The 20,144-nt window shown below is 42.4% G+C and overlaps 1 protein-coding gene and 1 pseudogene across 3 annotated transcripts in view; both read right to left on the reverse strand.

The window, feature by feature from the left end:
* PLCE1 (phospholipase C epsilon 1) overlaps positions 1-20,144 on the reverse strand; it is a 348,163-nt gene that overhangs the window by 170,095 nt on the left and 157,924 nt on the right. The window lies entirely within an intron of this gene.
* LOC111552213 lies at positions 8,654-19,735 on the reverse strand (annotated as a pseudogene).

Here is a 20,144-nt window from a genome sequence, read left to right on the forward strand (position 1 = left end):
GACAGCTCAGACTGCCAGAACCTGGTATCTGTGAACCCCCATGCCCACTGGACTGCTGCCAGCTCTCACTGTGCAAATCAGGGCTGCAGGCCTGAGAGTCCCAGGCACCTTCATTCACTGCACATGCTTCCTCCAACCAGAGGCCTCCCCAGGGCTCCATATCATATAAAGGAGAGTGCTCAGAGGCATGGGCTCTGAAGTGGGATGTACTCAAGTTCAAATCCTTGCTTAGATACTCCCTAGATGCTCAACCCTCTAATTAATCACTCAGAACAGCAGGCCATCTGGTCAACGTCCTGTGAACTCCCAGCTAGAAGGACTGAAAAATATCATGGAAGATAGGAGATGATACAGCGGAATATCAATTTCCCTAAACTCTTCACAGATGAGATAGCAGAAATGAATTTCCCTAAACTCCTCACAGGTAAACTATCCTATGTGGCTGGAACAAATACTTTGGTGTGCCTCTGAGTGGAAGTGGACTGGGATCACTACATCTTCTTCAAACAGTCTGCTAAAACAAGGGAACCTACTAAGCCTAACCACAGGGCCTTGCGCTTGTAGACTGAGGCAGGAAAGTTTGGGGTTCAGGACAACAAAGGATCTGAAGTCACCAGCTATCTTCTCTCTCCTCAGTCTCCTTCTTAAATAATTGAAATTGTAGGGGCATAAACGTAGCCCCTAAGTCTCAGTTTTCCCATCTTTGAAATGAGGATTATAATTCCACCCTGCCAGGTTGTTTTGAGAAGTACAGAAGACACGCATACAACACTCAGCACAGCGGTGGGGCCATAATGGAAGGCCCGTGTGTTTCTGCATGACCTCCACGTAGGTTGTCATATACACCGGGAGTGTGTTAACATCTACTTGTTTATAAGCACATGAAAGTTAGCAACGAGGGGAAGCAGGTCGTTTATACACATAAGACAGGTGGCTCGTTCACTCCGTTGGAGTCCTAATTACTCACTGGCCAGTTATTTCTTTCAGGGCAATTTCCTTTTTGTCTACAGTTACAGATATAAATATAAAAAATACAAGAAGATACTACTTTGAGACAGCAGGTGAATCATATCTAATTACTCTGTAGTTCCTTCACCTGAAGGGACCCGATTGCCCAGCCCCTGCTGTCTCTGAAGGAAAAACCATCAACCAGAACTTCCTTCTGGTCACTCTGAGTGGGTTTTATCATTGTTGAATATGGACTCTGGGCACCAAAGAGAATCTTCAAACATTTTCTCAATGGATGGGAATTGCGGGATTTTAAAGTTGACCTTGAAACTGAATGAGACCAAGGGACTCAAAGACAGAAGGCAGAGGAGAAAAGATTAAGGTTGTATAGCCAGAACTAGAACCTAGGTTTTTATCTGGGAATTTTATTTTAAAAAATGCAGTTTCTATCACTTCTCGGCCTTTTGGGCTAAGATCAAGTGTGAAAAACTCAGTTTCTGACCCGAAGTCTCAGGTGAGGCTTGAGATTCTGATGGTTCTGGGCCCACACTTTTAGTTGCAAGAGGGTTGATGCTGGTAAAGCACTTAGAACAGTTTATGACATGTAGTGCATGATTCAATAAAAGGCAGTTATTATTGCTGTTGTTTTTATTACCTGCAGTGACTGAGCTGCATGTAGCTCTCAGAAAATGGCATTTGGGTTTAGAAGTCAGTTTTCTGTGAACTTGACTGGCTCAGATCAGTTAAGGCTCAAAGACTGATTCAAGTAGCCTGTGTGAACCGACCACACCAAGACTTTGAAGTCAAAATCTTGGGCTGCCCTGGCTATGCTGACTGTGCCGAGAGCGCTCAAATGCATTGACTCAGGGGAGGAGTTTAGCAGCGTGGACCTCTTGGCACACATGGGTAGATTTTTTACAGTGGTGCTGTGTCATAGTAAAAATGCCTCCATTCTTAACTGACTCTAATTTTCATTACATTTCATTTTTCTCCCAGTGATGCTAAATCTTCAGGACTAGTCCTTTTACTACAACCAGTCTCAAGGTAGAGTGGAACGAACAGGGCCAAGGGGATTAAAGACTTGGGGTGCTGTGTGAGAGGTTAGAAAGTTCTGGAATAGACATGGCAGCCATGGTAGCCAACTCTTCTCAGACAACTGGTTTAATCTCTCCAAGTCCAGACATTCAGGGCAGAAGCAAGGAAGAGAATAAGCACTGGAGGTCCTACAAGTGGAATCCATTGGCAAGGCTGATGTGTGACCCATTTTTGATAAATGAGGTATGACGTCTATGCTTTGCTGAACATATCTGTTTCTGTGTTTCTGTGTGTCTATATATCCTTTCCTTCCTTTTCCCTTTCCTTCCACTTCCTATAATCCCTTTTCCTACCCTCTCTTCCTTCCATCTTTTCTCTCTTTGCCTTGGAAAGGAAAATTTTGCATTAAAAAATTCCAACTTTCTCATGGTTGAGCTAGAGAAGGCGAAAAGGGATTTATTTGCCTGTGCATGATCCAACTGAGCTAGGGAGGAAGACCAGAGAGAACTTTCAGGGAAGGTGAGAACTGATTGTGGCTGATACACCTTGGAATAGTGATAAGGGCCACGTGTGAATGGAAGAAACGAACCTTGAAGGCAAGAGTTGGGAGTAGCTGCTGTCCTGGATCCCTATCCTCCCAAGATTTGCCCTGACCTAGGGCCCAGTGCACCTGCAAACCAGGATGCCTGTTCCAGCTCCATTTCTCAAGGCCCCCTGCATGTTCCCCTCTCCTGCCAAACCTGACCCCTCCAGCTCCCATCCTGAGACACATCCTGCAGCTAAGCCTTTGTTTCTGCCATTTCTGAGTGCCTTCTTTGCTCTATCTCCACTTTCTTTGGACAGGGTTCTAATCACTTTATATTCATTAATTTACTTTTTATCCCATTATAATTACCTGAGGCAAGTGTCTGCACTGTCCTATTTTACAGATAAGATGATGAAACTTAGAAGAGAGGAGTTAAGTAGATCATGCAGTTTCTATGCGGTTGATCTGGGACTTAGGTCTATCTGTTGTCACACTCCACATTCTCAATCACCAATCTTTGCCTTTTGTGTATCATGCTGCAATGTAACCACTGGTTCATGTCTGTCTCTCTGTTAAGCAAAATCAACTCCTAGAATTAAGAACAGTGCTTCATTTCATTTTTTCAACCCTAGCTAGAACAGGGGTGGCAGGTATTCTGCAAATGTTTCCTATATTGTGCTACATTCTATTATATTTCCTACAGGTAGACTAGAGGCAGGGTAAGAGCTTCATGATAGTTCAGATCACGCTTCTGTGAGATATGGATTTGTGACCATCTAGGGCTTGGTTCTTAGCTGCTCTGTGCTTTGGTTTTCCATCTCTATGCCCATCTCCATCAGACTGTGAATATCAGGGACCCAGGGTATTATTTCATTCTTCTTCAATCCAGTCCCCTCCACTGTCACCATATAGTGCCTAGCACAGCGTCCGGTCCACAGCAGGCACTCAATTGACTATTTATCGGATGAATGAACATTCATAATTCTCTGATCTCTAATCTGCCTCCCCCAATTTTTTCTCTCTCTCTTTCTTTCTCTCTCTTTCTTTCTTTCTTTCTTTCTTTCTTTCTTTCTTTCTTTCATTCTTTCCTTCCCTCCCTCCCTCCCTCCCTCCCTACCTTCCTTCCCTTTCTTTCTCTCTCCCTCTCTCCCTCCCTCTCTCTCTCTCTTTCTTTTCTTTTCTTTTTTTTTTTGAGACGGAGTCTCGCTCTGCCACCCAGGCTGGAGTGCAGTGGCCGGATCTCAGCTCACTGCAAGCTCCGCCTCCCAGGTTTACGCCATTCTCCTGCCTCAGCTTCCCATGTAGCTGGGATTACAGGCGCCCGCCACCTCGCCCAGCTAGTTTTTTGTATTTTTTAGTAGAGATGGGGTTTCACCATGTTAGCCAGGATGGTCTTGATCTCCTGACCTCGTGATCCGCCCGTCTCAGCCTCCCAAAGTGCTGGGATTACAGGCTTGAGCCACCGCGCCCAGCACCCCCCACCTTTTTTTTTTTTTTTTGCAAGGTGTCCCTCTGTTGCCCAGGCTGGAGTGCAGTGGTGACATCTTGGCTCACTGCAACCTCCACCTCCTGGGTTCAAGTGATTCTCCTGCCTCAGCCTCCCAAGTAGCTGGGATTATAGGCCCCTGCCACCACACCCGGCTGATCTTTGTAGTTTTAGTAGAGACAGAGTTTCGCCATGTTGGCCAGGCTGTTCTCACACTCCTGACCTCAGGTGATCCACCTGCCTCAGCTTCCCAAAGTGCTGGGATTACAGGTGTGAGCCACCATGCCTGGCTCTGCCTCCTCAACGTAAAAAAAAAAAAAAAAAAAAAAAAAAAAACTGGGAGAAAAAGAGTCTGAAAATGATGCCACTTAACTGTTGGGGGAGAGAGACACAATGTTTCTCTACATTATGCGTATAGAAAACTAAATGATGAGGCTGGAAAGAGTGACAAAGGATATTGAAAACAGAAATAAGGTTGGGAACTTACCAAGACCCTGTCCATGGAAAATGTGAATGCTACCTGGAACCTTTCCAGTCCAGTTCCTGAATCTTTTGTAACAAAAGGTCTAACTTGGGCTTTACTATCCCATTAACAGGGAAAATATAGTATGGTACATGTTATAGGTTCAAAACACAATCAATTTGTGGATTTGCCACTGAGGCATTAAGACTTTTGAGAAAAGAACAAAGGAAAGCACAGATAAAGTGTCATCAGACTTGAGCTAGGCAGCCAAAACAAGACATTAACCCACTCAAAGACCCTTGAGGCCTCCAGCCTTTCCCCTTGGATAACTCTGAAAGGCGTCCAGCGAGTTCCAACTTGGGCAGGGGTTTGTTTATTCTGCTTGGTTCAAGTTAGGGCTACGAATCCCTAATGGTTTTCATGTCCTTAGCTAAAGGTTTTCCACATTTGGGCAAGATCTATGTTTTACGTAAGCCTGGAGAAGGCCTTGCTCCCAGTTGCTCTGGCTGTGCCGACTGCGCTGAGAACACTCAAATGCACTGACTCGGGGGAGGAGTTTAGCGGCACGGACCCCTTGGCACAAGGTGGGAGATTTTTTTACAATGGTGCTGTGTCGTAGTAAAAATGCCTCCGTTCTTAACCGACTCTAATTTTTATTACATTTCATTTTTCTCCCGGTGATGCTAAATTTTCAAGACTAGTCCTTTTACTGTAACCAGTGTCTCGTGCCAATGAAAACTAAGTGGGCCCATGCTGGCCCTCTATTTTGAGTGTACCCAATTCCTAATCCAGGGAAAAGCATTCAGGTTTGTAAGTGCCACTCTCCTTCCTATAGAGGGTGCTTCCAGGCTATTGGTCCTAATGTGCCACAGTTCAAAATTCAACCTGCTTAAGGGTCTGCAATGGCTCTCTAATGCTTTAGGTTCAAATTTTCACCCTCATTCTCCAAACTGTAACCACAGCTACCAAATGAACCTTACCTCTCATTATGTCTACTGCATCATTTCTTCATTGTCTTACAGTTGCTGCACACATTCTCACCTTGGCACTATCTCACTTGTTTTCCCTGCTTGGAATGCTGCCTGTATTTCCCAGGAAGAACCCAGCCAGATAGTTGTTCACAGATGACCTGTCTGTGTTTACAGCCCTTCTCCCTTTTGTCCCAACTCCCAGTTCAGCCTCATAAATCCTTGAACTGAAGTGCCCCAAAGCTTGTGTGAATCTCAGAATACAACTGCAGGGTCCAAAATGGAGATGCCCGCAGGGCCAAGCAGGTAAATGAGGCTAGAGCTGAGTGGGGTACCACCTGGAGGTGGGGCCAGGTGTGTGGTAAAGAGCTGGTGTGTCTCATCTTGCGGGGGTTAGCATGGGTCAGTGTCAGCCCATGGGCCAAGGGAGAATAGTGGCCCGGGGTTGCCAGAGAAGCCAGAACATTTTAATGCAAGATTCCCAATTTTTAAAATACTGCAGCTGTCAAAGAAAAACACACATGGCTTGGATTTGGCCCATGAAGAAGGAATGTGTGTTCCTGCAGTATAAGTAAAACACTGCTATGACTCATAGTCATCAGTGAGTGTGGCATGGGGTAGGGGGAGCATTAACAGTCCACGTGGGCCTAGAGGGGACAGGTCTTAATTCCCCTTTGTAGTTTATACCACAAGCTTCCTTCAAAGTCCAGCTTCTTGAAATACAGTTCCCAGAAAGTAGAGAGAGCTAGGTTACTAGCCACTATTCCTTTCTCCAACTCCTCAAAACAATTAAAGAGAAATTCATCTAACACCATCTCGGTCTTTATTTCAGAAAAATCATTTATTTTCAAGTTCAATATCCACAACTATTTCAAATGTAAATATTTTAATTTGGGGTACAATGAGGGCTGGAAGGGATGGTGCCCGTGGGGGCATCCCTGCTTTATTTTGATGAGAATCATCCTTTTGAAATATAAGTCTTATTGTGTCACTACTTCTGCTTAAAACCCTCTGATGGCTTCCCGTTGCTTCTAGAGCCCTTAACAAGAGCCTGTGTTACCTGGCAGTTTGTTTTGCCTCTCTCTGTTTTGCCTTTCTCTATTTTTCATAAGCAAAAATATAAGGCTTAAATTAGATAATACTTTAAAAACACTTGTCACAGTGCCCAGCTCACAGCGAGTGCCCAAATACCTGTTAGTGCTTGTCATTCCGACTTCTCCAGAATTTATTGGCATAAGGAACTCTCCAGCTTACCACTCTCCACCCAGACTTCAAACTTGCCATACTCCTTGCTGCCACTGGGCCTTTGCACAATGATTGCTTCTGCCCAGACACTCTTCCAGACCCTCTTCTCTTAGTTACCATTGATTTGACCACTTCTCTGCCTGGGTCCAATCAATGGCTTCTTTTGCAGAGTGAAATATGTTTTACTTGGCCCATCAGCTAATAGGAGCTGCTTCTTTTCCCATTTATTGACTGTGCTATGAATATGTAACCATCAGTGGGAAGACTCCCAACTACCCTCATAGGTGTCTATATCAAAGAATGGAAGGATATCATTTCCACAGACATCTCCAAAATCACTAGAGGTCGCTAGGGCAAGGGGGCAACAAGTATGTGGGAAAAGGATCAATTCTGTAGTCAAATGGACCTCCATTCAAATCTAAGGTTTCATGTTATATTCTGTGTATACACACACATACACACACCCCTGGTATAAGTCAGTACACAGGATTCCTGAGTGGGAGATAATACTGGAGTGTTTCCTAGTAGTTAAGAACATGGCTTTGGGAATCAGAGAGGCTTTGGACCAAATACTGGCTTTGCTCTTACAAGCTGGTCAACCCTAGTTAAGGATTTTGGTTCTAGACTTGGTAGTCTATCTGCCCAGATCTTGTGAGTTGCTAGGGTCTCTGAAACTTGTTATACTCTCTCTTACCCTCCATGTTCCCAGATCATCCACAACAACATCTATTTGAAATGGATTTTAGATGAGTCTGCTTACTGATGCCAAAATGTGTCTCTGAGTATAAACAGGGGCAAAATACCTGCTACTGTCACACAGGATGTTTCTGGTGACTGTAAAATTCAAAGGTAGATCCTTAGTGGTGTTTGAACATACATTTGTTCAAGGAATCACTTGTGACTTTAACATTACAGAAAATTTCTTTTAAAGTTTGTTGCCACAATGAAATATGAAGTTAAAAAGACAAAATACCAAATATATACTTCCAGTTGACAAAACATGTTAGACTTTCCTGATGATAGCATAATATCTGTAATTAGAATTCAGTCTACCAAAATCTAAACACCCTTAAAAATATCTTTTTATTATTTTAACTGTACTAATTTATCCACTATTTCTTGGTTTGAAGACTCAATTCCAGTAGAAGTTTAAATTATGACTCAGACTATGGTGAGATCTTCTCTTTTTTGTCCTCTTAAATATTTGCTACTGACCCACATGTTATTATAAACAGATTATAAGCATTTCATTATGTACTATAAATGTTCCCAAGAGCAAGAATTTTCATAGCTCATTAAAATGAGGCTTATTCTTTAAAAACAATAAACAATTTAGAAACACTCAAAAGTATAAGTGTCATGTACTGAAAAAAAAAATCTCCTTTAATTTTATTGTAATGAGTAAGCCATCTTCATTACAATATACAAATTTTACCTGGAACACTAAATTTTGTCCCAGTCATAGATTTTTAGAAAAGGCTCTCAATACCAGGAGTAAATGCTTAGCACTTTTCTACTTTGGAGGGAACAAAATAGAGATGACATCAGCAGAGAATTAAGTAAAAACAATAGAATTTTCATAATATAGGTCAGGGCTTGTTTCCCCTGGTTAAATACCTGTTTACATTTCTCCAGATACTTAAATGGTTGTAGAAACCTCAGATGTCACTGAAGATGGTATAGGAACTTCCCTCTGGGGCCCTATATCCTGTGCTTATTTCAATTATAACATTTATACTATCTTAACATTTGCATGTTTATTGTCCATGTCCTCCATTAGTGGGTAAATCCCTTGAAAGTAAAGACTGTATTTTGTTTGCTGTTATATCTTTGGCACATATTAGATGTTCAACAAATATTGGTCAAATGATTGAATGAATCAGTGGCCTAATGCATGGGAACTAAGGAAAATCTCACTAAAGGAGTTACACAGGTGTGGCCTCCAGCCACTAGATACCTCCTCTCAGGTGTCCCAGGAGTTGCTAGTGCTCTAGGCCCACAGCCAGGGAAACCTGGAGGGTACTTGTCTTTTCTTGTACATCTACAACTGAGCTAACAGCAGAGTCTTTGAATTAAGAACAGTGAAAGGCTGGCATTTCAAGGTGGTGGTGGCAATCCTCATTACTACCATCATCATCACCATCATCAGCCCCAGCGTGACCATCATCATCGTAAGATTGGTTGAACATACATTAGGTACCAGATACTATGCCAAGCTGTTTTTTTATTTTTAATTTTTAAACTTTTTGTAGAGAGAGAGTCTCACTCCATCACCCAGGCCGGACAGAGTGCAGTGGCAGGATCATAGCATACTGCAGCTTCAAATTCCTGGGCTAGAGTGATTCTATAGCCTCAGCCTTCTGGATAGCTGGGACCACAAGCACACACCACCACATCTGGCTTTTTTTTTTGTAGAGACAGCATCTCTCCATGTTACCTAGACTGGTCTGGCACTCCTGGCCTAAAGTGATCTTCTTGCCTTTGCCTCCCAGAGTACAGGGATTACAGGCCTGAGCCACTTGGCCTAAGTTCTTTATATACATTGTCACACTTATTCCTCAAAACAACTCTCTGAAGTTGTTGCTTTTATTCCCATTTTGCAGATGCAGAAACTGAAGCCTAGAAGTACAATCACCTGAATAGGATGACCCAGTGTTGAAGTCAAGACTCAAATCCAAAACACAATGATGCTCACATTCAAAGGCCTCTCTTGGAGGTAACCACTTCTGCAGAGTCTGCATCTATTCTTTGGCATTTTTAAGAACTATTGTTTTACTTAAATATTCAGTAAGTTTTGGAGGGAAGCTTTGGAATCTAATGGTTGTTTTTCTGGATACAGCATTTCAAATAACTGTTTTGCAAACAAATTTCTGCAATATGGTCCATTCTGAGTCTCTGTAATCAGGACTTGACATTTTTATAACCAGCTCAAATATGTAAACCCCAAGTGTCTGTCTGGTGTTGCTATCCTCACCAGTCATCTTTCTGACTTCATTGATTAGGATTTAACCAACTTTCAATTACCCGATCTTCCTTCTTTCCTTCCCCTCCCTCCCTCCCTCCTTCCCCCACTCCCTTTCTTCCTTCCTCCCTTCCTTCCTTCTTCCCTTCCTTCCCTCCTTCCTTCCCTCCCTCCTATCTTATTTCCTTCCTTCTTTCTTTCCTCCCTCCCTCCTTTTCTCCCTTCCTTTCTCCTTCCCTTTGCCTTCCCTTCACCTTCCCTTCTCCTTCTCCTCCCTCTCCTTCTCCCTGTCTCTCTCTTTTTGGTGAAAAAACTTTATGGAGAATTAGGCCATAATTTGTTCCTTTCAAAAACTAGCTTCTTGGAGCAAAATTAGGGCACATAAGATAATTAAATGGAATCACTTTCCCAGCTCAAAATGGGTGTATTCACACCTAGGAATGGAGTGCTATGTTCAGGTCACACCTGGTGACGGAGTCAAATTCCTTGGTCACAACTGGTATGGAGTCATATTCTTAGGTTACACCCGGGTGTAGTGTCACACTCCTGGATGATACTTGATCACCTGTGGTCCTAAAACAGGTTTTTGTCCTGTGCCTACCAAGCTTCCTGGCCCTATGACCTATTCATACCACCTTTAACTTAGCAGTCTAGCACTTTATGAATTCTCTTTAGATGGTAAGGGCTACTTCAGTAGACCTGAAACCTAATACTACATGTTCTATGGAATGAGAAATATTATCTTAGAAGTTGAAGACTTCCAGATATGATCTTCTCCATTCTTCCCACAGGTGCCATAGCACTAGGCCACAGTGGGCAGCTAATGAATACTTTTTAGTTGATTAACTGGTACAGAAACACACCCAATATTACATTAAAGCATACTTTTAAATACCAAGAAAATAATTTCAAGGTCACAATACTAACAAGTCAGGGTATTTCTGTAAATAAACAAACCTTGGAATTAGAGCTATGCACATGCCTTCCTTGCCTGGTAGGCATGTAAAGGGTAATTGTTTTGATTATGAGGAAGTCAACTAAGCCAACCTTTATAAACTAAATTATTTATGAGGTATAGTCATGTAGTTCAAATGTGTGTGTGTATGTATTCCTACAACTTCTTGTTTTTTATTCAAAGCTATTAACTTCAGAGAAAGATACAAATAGAGTACACAAACTTATTGTAGTGAAAGAAAATAAGTTGAAAACTTGATGGAGTCTCACTGTGTTGCCCAGGCTGGAGTACAGTGGCATGTTCTTGGCTCATTGCAAACTCCTTCTCCTGGGTTCAAGCGATTCTTGTGCCACAGCCTCCTAAGTAGCTGGGACTACAGGTGTATGCCACCACCCGGCTAATTTTATTTTTTTTCAGTAGAGATGGGGTCTCATCATGTTGGCCAGGCTGGTCTCAAACTTCTGACCTCAAGTGATCTGCTTGCCTCAATCTCTCAAAGTGCTGGTAGACTTTTCTATCTAAAATAAAATATTTCCTATTTTCAAATAAAAATATTGTATCTGTAAGATATTTTTGTTTTCATATCAATATTCTATTTATAGCCTACATATGATAAATAACTTTAATATAGTTAAATATAGTCTACAGACATACATACCATACACTCAGACTGGTTAAAAATGAACAGTTGAAAACTTCTGAGATGGGGCGGAGCAAGATGGCTGAATAGGAACAGCTCCAGTCTCCAGCTCCCAACACCAGTGACACAGAAGACAGGTGATTTCTGCATTTTCAACTGAGGTACTGGGTTTATCTCACTAGGGAGTGCTGGACAATCGGTGCTGGTCAGCTGTTGCAGCCCGACCAGCGAGAGCTGAAGCAGGGCTAGGCATCGCCTCACCTGGGAAATGCAAGGGGAAGGGGAATCCCTTTTCCTAGCCAGGGGAACTGAGACACACAACACCTGGAAAATCGGGTAATTCCCAACCCAATACTGCACTTTAAGCAAACGGGCACACCAGGAGATTATATCCCACACCTGGCCGGGAGGATCCCACGCCCACGGAGCCTTCCTCATTGCTAGCACAGCAGTCTGCGATCTAACTGCAAGGCAGCAGCGAGGCTGGGGGAGGGGCGCCCGCCGTTGCTGAGGCTTAAGTAGGTAAACAAAGCCCTGGGAAGATCGAACTGGGTGGAGCTCACAGCAGCTCAAGGAGGCCTGCCAGTCTCTGTAGACTCCACCTCTGGGGACAGGGCACAGCTAAACAACAACAACAACAACAACAACAACAACAACAAAGCAGCAGAAACCTCTGCAGATGCAAACGACTCTGACAGCTTTGAAGAGAGCAGTAGATCTCCCAACACGGAGGTTGAGATCTGAGAACGGACAGGCTGCCTGCTCAAGTGGGTCCCTGACCCCTGAGTAGCCTAACTGGGAGACATCCTCCACTAGGGGCAGACTGACACCCTACACCTCACATGGTGGAGTACACCCCTGAGAGGAAGCTTCCAAAGCAAGAATCAGACAGGTACACTCGCTGTTCAGTAGTATTCTATCTTCTGCAGCCTCTGCTGCTGTCACCCAGGCAAACAGGGTCTGGAGTGGACCTCAAGCAATCTCCAACAGACCTACAGCTGAGGGTCCTGACTGTTAGAAGGGAAACTAATAAACAGGAAGGACACCCACACCAAAACCCCATCAGTACATCACCATCATCAACGACCAGAGGCAGATAAAACCACAAAGATGGGGAAAAAGCAGGACAGAAAAGCTGGAAATTCAAAGAATAAGAGCGCATCTCCCCCTCCAAAGGAACGCAGCTCATCGTCAGCAACGGATCAAAGCTGGACGGAGAATGACTTTGACGAGATGAGAGAAGAAGGCTTCAGACCATCAAACTTCTCAGAGCTAAAGGAGGAATTACATACCCAGCGCAAAGAAACTAAAAATCTTGAAAAAAGAGTGGAAGAATTGATAACCAGAATAACTAATGCAGAGAAGGCCATAAATGAACTGACAGAGATGAAAACCATGACACGAGAAATACGTGACAAATGCACAAGGTTCAGTAACTGACTCAATCAACTAGAAGAAAGAGTATCAGCGATTGAGGATCAAATGAATGAAATGAAGCGAGAAGAGAAGTCTAAAGAAAAAAGAAGACAAAGAAATGAACAAAGCCTGCAAGAAGTATGGAATTCTGTAAAAAGACCAAATCTACATCTGATTGGGGTGCCTGAAAATGAGGGAGAAAATGGAACCAAGTTGGAAAACACTCTGCAGGATATCATCCAGGAGAACTTCTCCAACCTAGTAGGGCAGGCCAACATTCAAATTCAGGAAATACAGAGAACGCCACAAAGATACTCCTCGAGAAGAGCAACTCCAAGACACATAGTTGTCAGATTCACCAAAGTTGAAATGAAGGAAAAAGTCTTAAGGGCAGCCAGAGAGAAAGGTCGGGTTACCCACAAAGGGAAGACCATCAGACTAACAGCAGATCTCTCGGCAGAAACTCTACAAGCCAGAAGAGAGTGGGGGCCAATATTCAACATTCTTAAAGAAAAGAATTTTCAACCCAGAATTTCATATCCAGCCAAACTAAGTTTCATAAGTGAAGGAGAAATAAAATCCTTTACAGATAAGCAAATGCTTAGAAATTTTGTCACCACCAGGCCTGCCTTACAAGAGACCTTGAAGGAAGCCCTAAACATGGAAAGGAACAACCGGTACCAGCCATTGCAAAAACATGCCAAAATGTAAAGACCATCGAGGCTAGGAAGAAACTGCATCAACTAACGAGCAAAATAACCAGTTAATATCATAATGGCAGGATCAAGTTCACACATAACAATATTAACTTTAAATGTAAATGGACTAAATGCTCCAATTAAAAGACACAGACTGGAAAATTGGATAAAGAGTCAAGACCCATCAGTCTGCTGTATTCAGGAGACCCATCTCACATGCAGAGACATACAGAGGCTCAAAATAAAGGGATGGAGGAAGATCTACCAAGCAAATGGAGAACAAAAAAAAGCAGGGGTTGCAATCCTAGTCTCTGATAAAACAGACTTTAAACCATCAAAGATCAAAAGAGACAAAGAAGGCCATTACATAATGGTAAAGGGATCAATTCAACAGGAAGAGCTAACTATCCTAAATATATATGCACCCAGTACAGGAGCACCCAGATTCATAAAGCAAGTCCTTAGAGACTTACAAAGGGACTTAGTCTCCCATACAATAATAATGGGAGACTTCAACACTCCACTGTCAACATTAGACAGATCAATGAGACAGAAAGTTAACAAGGATATCCAGGAATTGAACTCATCTCTGCAGCAAGAAGACCTAATAGACATCTACAGAACTCTCCACCCCAAATCAACAGAATATACATTCTTCTCAGCACCACATCACTCTTATTCCAAAATTGACCACATGGTTGGAAGTAAAGCACTCCTCAGTAAATGTAAAAGAACAGAAATTATAACAAACTGTCTCTCAGACCACAGTGCAATCAAACTAGAACTCAGGACTAAGAAACTCAATCAAAACCACTCAACTACATGGTTGTTCAACTACATGGAAACTGAACAACCTGCTCCTGAATGACTACTGGGTACATAACAAAATGAAGTCAGAAATAAAGATGTTCTTTGAAACCAATGAGAACAAAGATACAACATACCAGAATCTGTGGGACACATTTAAAGCAGTGTGTAGAGGGAAATTTATAGCACTAAATGCCCACAAGAGAAAGCAGGAAAGATCTAAAATTGACACTCTAACATCACAATTAAAATAACTAGAGAAGCAAGAGCAAACACATTCAAAAGCTAGCAGAAGGCAAGAAATAACTAAGATTGGAGCAGAACTGAAGGAGATAGAGACACAAAAAACTCTCCAAAAAATCAATGAATCCAGGAGTTGGTTTTTTGAAAAGATCAACAAAATTGATCAACCGCTAGCAAGACTAATAAAGAAGAAAAGAGAGAAGAATCAAATAGACGCAATAAAAAATGATAAAGGGGATATCACCACCGACCCCACAGAAATACAAACTACCATCAGAGAACACTATGAACACCTTTACGCAAATAAACTAGAAAATCTAGAAGAAATGGATAATTTCCTGGACGCTTACACTCTCCCAAGACTAAACCAGGAAGAAGCTGAATCCCTGAATAGACCAATAGCAGGCTCTGAAATTGAGGCAATAATTAATAACCTACCAACCAAAAAAAGTCCAGGACCAGATGGATTCACAGCTGAATTCTACCAGAGGTACAAGGAGGAGCTGGTACCATTCCTTCTGAAAGTACTCCAATCAATAGAAAAAGAGGGAATCCTCCCTAACTCATTTTATGAGGCCAATATCATCTTGATACCAAAGCCTGGCAGAGACACAACAAAAAAAGAGAATTTTAGACCAATATCCTTGATGAACATCGATGCAAAAATCCTCAATAAAATACTGGCAAACTGAATCCAGCAGCATATCAAAAAGCTTATATACCAGATCAAGTGGGCTTCATCCCTGGGATGCAAGGCTGGTTCAACATACGCAAATCAATAAACGTAATCCAGCATATAAACAGAACCAAAGACAAAAACTACATGATTATCTCAATCGATGCAGAAAAGGCCTTCGACAAAATTCAACAGCCCTTCCTGCTAAAAACGCTCAATAAATTCCATATTGATGGAACATATCTCAAAATAATAAGAGCTATTTATGACAAACCCACAGCCAATATCATACTGAATGGGCAAAAACTGGAAAAATTCCCTTTGAAAACTTGCACAAGACAGGGATGCCTTCTCTCACCACTCCTATTCAACATAGTGTTGGAAGTTCTGGCTAGGGCAATCAGGCAAGAGAAAGAAATAAAGGGTATTCAGTTAGGAAAAGAAGAAGTCAAATTGTCCTTGTTTGCAGATGACATGATTGTATGTTTAGAAAACCCCATTGTCTCAGCCCAAAATCTCCTTAAGCTGATAAGCAACTTCAGCAAAGTCTCAGGATACAAAATTAATGTGCAAAAATCACAAGCATTCTTATACACCAGTAACAGACAAACAGAGAGCCAAATCAGGAATGAACTTCCATTCACAATTGCTTCAAAGAGAATAAAATACCTAGAAATCCAACTTACAAGGGATGTAAAGGACCTCTTCAAGGAGAACTACAAACCACTGCTCAGTGAAATAAAAGAGGACACAAACAAATGGAAGAACATTCCATGCTCATGGATAGGAAGAGTCAATATCGTGAAAATGGCCATACTGCCCAAGGTAATTTATAGATTCAATGCCATCCCCATTAAGCTACCAATGACTTTCTTCACAGAATTGGAAAAAAACTGATTTAAAATTCATATGGAACTAAAAAAGAGCCCACATTTCCAAGACAATCCTAAGTCAAAAGAGCAAAGCTGGAGGTATCATGATACCTGACTTCAAACTACACTACAAGGCTACAGTAACCAAAACAGCATGGTACTGGTGCCAAAACAGAGATATAGACCAATGGAACAGAACAGAGTCCTCAGAAATAATACCACACATCTACAGCCATCTGATCTTTGATAAACCTGACAAAAACAAGAAATAGGGAAAGGATTCCCTATTTAATAAATGGTGCTGGGAAAATTGGCTAGCCATAAGTCGAAAGCTGAAACTGGATCCTTTCCTTACTCCTTATACGAAAATTAATTCAAGATGGATTAGAGACTTAAATGTCAGACCTAATACCATAAAAACCCTAGAAGAAAACCTAGGGAATACCATTCAGGACATAGGCATGGGCAAGGACTTCATGTCTAAAACACCAAAAGCAATGGCAACAAAAGCTAAAATTGACAAATGGGATCTAATTAAACTAAAGAGCTTCTGCACAGCAAAAGAAACTACCATCAGAGTGAACAGGCAACCTACAGAGTGGGAGAAAATTTTTGCAATCTACTCATCTGACAAAGGGCTAATATCTAGAACCTACAAAGAACTCAAACAAATTTACAAGAAAAAAACAAACAACCCCATCAAAAAGTGGGCAAAGGATATGAACAGACATTTCTCAAAAGAAGACATTCATACCGCCAACAGTCACATGAAAAAATGCTCATCATCACTGGCCATCAGAGAAATGCAAATCAAAACCACAATGAGATACCATCTCACACCAGTTAGAGTGGCAATCATTAAAAAGTCAGGAAACAACAGGTGCTGGAGAGGATGTGGAGAAATAGGAACACGTTTACACTGTTGGTGGGATTTTAAACTAGTTCAACCATTATGGAAAGCAGTATGGCGATTCCTCAAGGATCTAGAACTAGAAGTACCATATGACCCAGCCATCCCATTACTGGGTATATACCCAAAGGATTACAAATCATGCTGCTATAAAGACACATGCACATGTATGTTTATTGCGGCACTATTCACAATAGCAAAGACTTGGAATCAACCCAAATGTCCATCAGTGACAGACTGGATTAAGAAAATGTGGCACATATACACCATGGAATACTATGCAGCCATAAAAAAGGATGAGTTTGCGTCCTTTGTAGGGACATGGATGAAGCTGGAAACCATCATTCTCAGCAAACTACCGCAAGGACAGAAAACCAAACACCGCATGTTCTCACTCATAGGTGGAAATTGAACAATGAGAACACTTGGACACAGGGTAGGGAACATCACACACTGGGGCCTGTTGTAGGGTGGGGGCAGTGAGGAGGGATAGCATTAGGCGATATACCTAATGTAAATGACGAGTTAATGGGTGCAGCAAACCAACAAGACACATGTACACATACGCAACAAACCTGCACGTTGTGCACATGTACCCTAGAACTTAAAGTATAATAAAAAAAAAATAAATAAAAAACTGACTAATAGCCTAGAGAAATAGAAAATAGACTAATAGTCTAGAGAAATATAAATAGAAAATACAAATAGAGAAATAGAAAATATAAAATCCAAGTTGGAGGACCCAGCAAGAAGCCAGAGCTGGAAAGGACTGCTCAGCCAACTTGACCTCTTCCTGGGACCCTTTGGCCTCTGGCTTCTTCTCCTTCATTTTCTCCTCTGCTGTGACTTCTTCTCTTCTGGGTCTTTCTCTTTTTCATCCTATTTAGACCTTCTTGGCTTTTTTGAAGTTGGAAGAATTCTTGCAGCCACCCTCTCCCTCTTCATCAGAGTCGGAGAATTCGTCCTCACAGACAATTTGTGTTTCGTTTGTTTTTTGAGATGGAGTCTCGCTCTGTCACGAAGGCTGGAGTGTAGTGGCACAATCTAGGCTCACTACAACCTCCGCCTCCCAGGTTCAAGTGATTGTCCTGCCTTAGCCTCCTGAGTAGCTGGGATTACAGGCCCCCACCACCACACCCAGCTAACTTTTGTATTTTTAGTAGAGACGTGGTTTCACCATGTTGGCCAGGTTGGCCTTGAACTCCTGACCTCAAGTGATCCACTTGCCTCAGTCTCCCAAAGTGCTGGGATTACAAGTGTGAGCCATTGTGCCTGGCCTCACAGGCAATTTTTCTTTTTTCTTTTTTCTTTTTTTTTTTGAGATGGAGTCCCGCTCTGTCATCCAGGCTGGAGTACAGTGGCGCGATCTCGGCTCACTGCAAACTCCGCCTCCCGAGTTCACGTCATTCTCCTGCCTCAGCCTCCCAAGTAGCTGGAACTACAGGCGCCCACCACCATGCCTGGCTAAATTTTTGTACTTTTAGTAGAGACGGGTTTCACCATGGTCCCCATCTCCTGATCTCATGATCCACCGCCTCAGCCTCCCAAAGTGCTGGGATTACAGGCGTGAGCCACCGCGCCTGGCCTCACAGGCAATTTGTTTGTCAGAGGAACAGATGGAGATGCACTTGTCAGAGTATTCGTCCTTGCTGTCACTCTCCTCTGAGTTACATCCTCAGCAAGAGCCCACATTTGGGCCCTAGGTATGTGGGGCAGCATTCTCAGGTTCCCAGACAGTTGCTGTTTGATCTTCTCCAGGCATCATTACTGATCTGGTTAGTTATATTGGAAAGACTGATATGAAGCTTGAAACCTGGTCCAACGTATTTGAAGTAGTCATTATATGGGAACTTATTATGGATCTCTGTGCCCAGGGCCACAGTTGTTTCCTATGTCCAGCACCAGTGACATCATGAATCATGTAACACCTCCTCCTAGCATCAGCATCAGCATCAGCAAGATGAAGCTCGTAACAAATTCCACACACTTGACATACCCTTTGATGTTCAGATTGAAGCAACCTAACTGATCCCCAGATGGAGTCTGAGTCACGCTGTATGACCAAAGCACTAGGCTGGAATATCTCCTTTACTTCGGACATATCTGGCTTGAAATGGCTTCACAGGATTCATTATCAATCCCATCTCAGAGTGGGCAGTTAATAGCATAATACTTGCCTTTTTCAGCCCTAATATCCCATAGGTCCCCAGTTCTTGGAAGTACTCTCCTCATTTATGACACAGTACTCTCCTCATTTATGTCCTGGCTCAGGACACAGTCATGACCCAGTCTGTGGCATAGAAGGCCTCTTCCATGCCATCACCATGGCACGGAAGGTCAATATGCACAATATGCACCGTGGAATATCAAGGTTAATATGCAGCACCCCCTGGTGATTCTCTAGCAGGTCCAGTAGGGTCAAGATTGTATCACTGACATAACAGAAGCCGGATGCCTCAGACTTCTTTGCATGGTGCAGTCTGGTTCACGGTGATGTCTGTCTGCTGCTAACTAAGTTTCACAGAACTTGCCACAGAGCCGCCCACAGACAACTGACAAAACTCAAAGAGACCATCAGATACTGGACACTCCTCACCAATGTTGAATCTCTGTGCCTGCTGGCTGTACTCAGACATGTTATCTGGATGAATGGAGTACAAGGATTGAATGCAGTCATCACTGTGGCACTTGGTCTTCTCCTCAGCATCGGCTTCGTGAGGGCAATCAATCTTCATTTTTCATTGGAGACTGTAGTTGAACAGTAAATTATGAATCATGCAGAATTGGTAACGCTTCATTGGGTGGTCTTGTCCAACATCCTCATCATGGTAGTAACAGACTTGCCTCCTGGCACCCTGTGTCCGCACTATCTTGCGGGCCTCCATCTGTCAGAAGGATGGCAGATGTCTTGCTGGCCTCAGCAGGTCCATCTGCCCTCCCCTCTATCACACAATTTCAATAAGAATAACCATGTTTTGTCCTGGTTATATGTAATACTTAATCCTTTAACTGATGTGCTTTACTCAGCAACAATTTGAGAAGGAAAAATTGAGTTTAATACACTCTATTTATTATGTTGGCTGGTACAACACGCATATTTGAAAACACTTAGCTGCCTTATATGAAAAATCCTCTTGTCATCACTGTATTTTTCTAATTTTGCCATTTTTAGTACTTCACATTACCAACAGTTATCTTGATTTTCTCTCTCCCTTTTAACTTTATCTTGTTTTTACAATTTTCAGTAGGTAAAACATTAAAAGAAAAGAAAAAGCAGGTGATAACTTTGAAAAT

This window comes from Piliocolobus tephrosceles, chromosome 9 (assembly GCF_002776525.5).
Source record: "Piliocolobus tephrosceles isolate RC106 chromosome 9, ASM277652v3, whole genome shotgun sequence".
NCBI classification, from domain to species: Eukaryota; Metazoa; Chordata; class Mammalia; order Primates; family Cercopithecidae; genus Piliocolobus; species Piliocolobus tephrosceles.